The following is a 2,667-nucleotide window of genomic DNA, read 5'->3' on the forward strand; positions in this document are numbered from 1 at the left end:
AAACTGGGGGAGTTGGCTAGAGGATGCTACTGCCCGGGAACTGACTGGACATCGGTCAGCAAGTGGTGAGCAACTGCACTGTGCGTCGCTTGTTTTGTATACTCTAATTATTTTATTATTATTATTCTCACATTATTATAGTCATTATTATTATTATTTTCTTCTTTTTCTGTCCTGTTAAACTGTCTTGATCTCAACCCATGAGTTTTTCTTTTTTGATTCTCTCCTCCATCCCACTGGGTGGGGAGACTGAGTGAGCGGCTGTGTGGTTCTTAGCTGCTGATCTCTTTAAAAGTCTTAGGCAGCTACGTAATTTTGACACTTGCCTTTTGAGGATCAGAAACAATCTGCCAGTTACTCCTTAGAGTAACTGTTAGACAGTTACTCCTTGTTCTTTAAATGAGCTGCTTTTATCAATAACACGAAGTTTGAAAAGCTTATCTCAACATAGTTGTACTTGGATAGTAAGAATGCCTGTACCACATCAGACAAAGGTCCAATATAATCCAATATTCTGTCTCTTAAAAAAATAACAATGAGGACAGAGCAAGTATATGGTGGTATTTCCTCCAAGATACTTCACAGCTTTCAGCAGATTTTTACTTATGAGGAGCCTGCACATAGCTGGAAATTTTAAATTTAGTGGTCCTTGATAGGTTTCTTCTTCCCCCTGGATCTGAGAATCAAACTACACCTCGGAGTTCAGGGAAGGGAATATACAGTCCTTGGCAGCAGAGATAGTTGGTACAGAGAAGGCAAAAAGAAACTTCCCCTGATTTTGATGGAGGCAGAGAAGAAGTGAAGCTCCAAGCAGCCAAGTAGAATGGGAATCTCCGAGATATGACCACAGTACAGATGAGTAACCAAGTATCACACCTTAGTTCACTCTTACCATTTTGAAATTCCTCATTGTTTCTCTCTCTTTAGCTACCCCATTGGGAGCTGACGGGGTCGTGATCTTTTCCTGTTGGTAGAAAACACCATATCCCATTATGGCCCCTACTACAAGAAGACAAAGTGTTAGAATCCAGACTGAGCATTTATAATCTTGTGATACTCATCTGCTTGACTTTTCTGAGAGGGAGCAAGGTCTCATGGTAGGTAGTACCCCATCCCACAGAGCAGATGCTTTCAGCAATCCATGGTAACAGTACTCACACTGACATCTGTTTTCCTAATTTTAATATTTTATTCTTCTTTCCTTGACTAAAGTCCCAAGTGCCCACCATTCACTGTAAGTAGGTGATCAGACTGTGATGACTTCCTTGAGGTTCCCCAGCTTTCCTTTGCTCACTCCACCTGTGCTTGCATAGCCCTTCTTGCTCATACTGTGTGAGAGCTGTCTTCCCACTGGCTATCCTGAGGAGTAAGAACTCCTTCAATTGCCTTTCAAGGTGCTTCTTTCGGGCAACCTTTGGCCACTGTTCTCCTCCAGAGCTCCTTTGTATCTCTGTACCCAAGCAAGAAAAGCAGAGCAGGTTCAGCCATAGTGACCAGAGTCAGTGAGGAGTCGAGATCACCGTGCAAGTCCAACTTGACAAGGCAAGGCTAAGGACAATCCAGGAAGTCAAACCAACATTGGTACCAGCAAGGCATAGGCATAGCTGAAACATAGTTCAGGCAGGGAGCGAGAGCGTGAGCTTAAATGCAGCTCTGGAGAAAAACGGGGAGGCTCCTCCCAGGTCTTCCCCACCCCCAGCATTTTCCCCAGCAGTCCGATTCAAGGCGACACAGGTGTGACATGCCAGAGCTGGCCTTGAGCACAAGCAGCCGGACCCCTGGTGGGGGGGTGGGGATGGTGCAAGGGAAGCACGCTTAGGGCCCTGACAGCAGTGTCCCACGTTCAATGAGCACTGAGTCACTGGCAAAGACCTGTTTCTCTCAGTGCCTCTGCTGCTGCCGTTCAGCACTGCAGGGCAGGAGTGTCGCCATGACACAATTACTGGTCCCAAATAGTTCAGGGTGGAATCTCAGGAGAATGTGGATTCTAGGGCATGTACACCAGGAAGGTATCACAGGGTCCACATCTTAGAGAGAACGTACTAAAGCTTTACCCCCCAGTCATCTGAGTTTAGCAAACTGTCTCTCTTGTATCTCAGAGATGAGTTGTTTACAAAGCAAACACCGTCAGTCCATTTAATTGGCTCTTTAACATGGTGAGAAATGTTCCCTGGCAGAGAGTTCCTGGGAAACCCTCCAAGATGTGAAATGGAGAGGTACTTCTGTGCAGGGAGGACAAACAAGGCTAGTCTCCCCGACCCAAACCTCCCAACTGAATCATCCCTTCTTGGGCGATGGTAAGAGTCCAAGGGGTGTAACAGCCATCCCCACAGCCATCCGGCCGTCATTTTTAACAGTGCAAGGGAGAGCCCTGCCGTTCTGCCACAGCGGAGAGCACCTTCCATGGCGCTCTCTTTTCTGTACAGCCTCAGCATAAAGACGTGCAGCCCGGACAGGTTCTGGAGCCAGTCAGCTTAGTTTAGGTAGGTCTGGGTCTAGGTATCCTAATATTCAGGTGTCTTGATATTGCAGTGAGAGCTTGCAGACCCACATGTTTGCAAGGCTGCTTGACTTGCTCTGTATAAGACTCCCATCTGTGATTGCCTGTAAGCTTGTCAGATCGGATCACTTTGACAGGAACTGCTCATATTATGAGGCCTCTTTCCC

The sequence above is a fragment of the Buceros rhinoceros genome, unplaced genomic scaffold, assembly GCF_000710305.1.
Source record: "Buceros rhinoceros silvestris isolate BGI_N320 unplaced genomic scaffold, ASM71030v1 scaffold35885, whole genome shotgun sequence".
NCBI lineage: Eukaryota > Metazoa > Chordata > Aves > Bucerotiformes > Bucerotidae > Buceros > Buceros rhinoceros.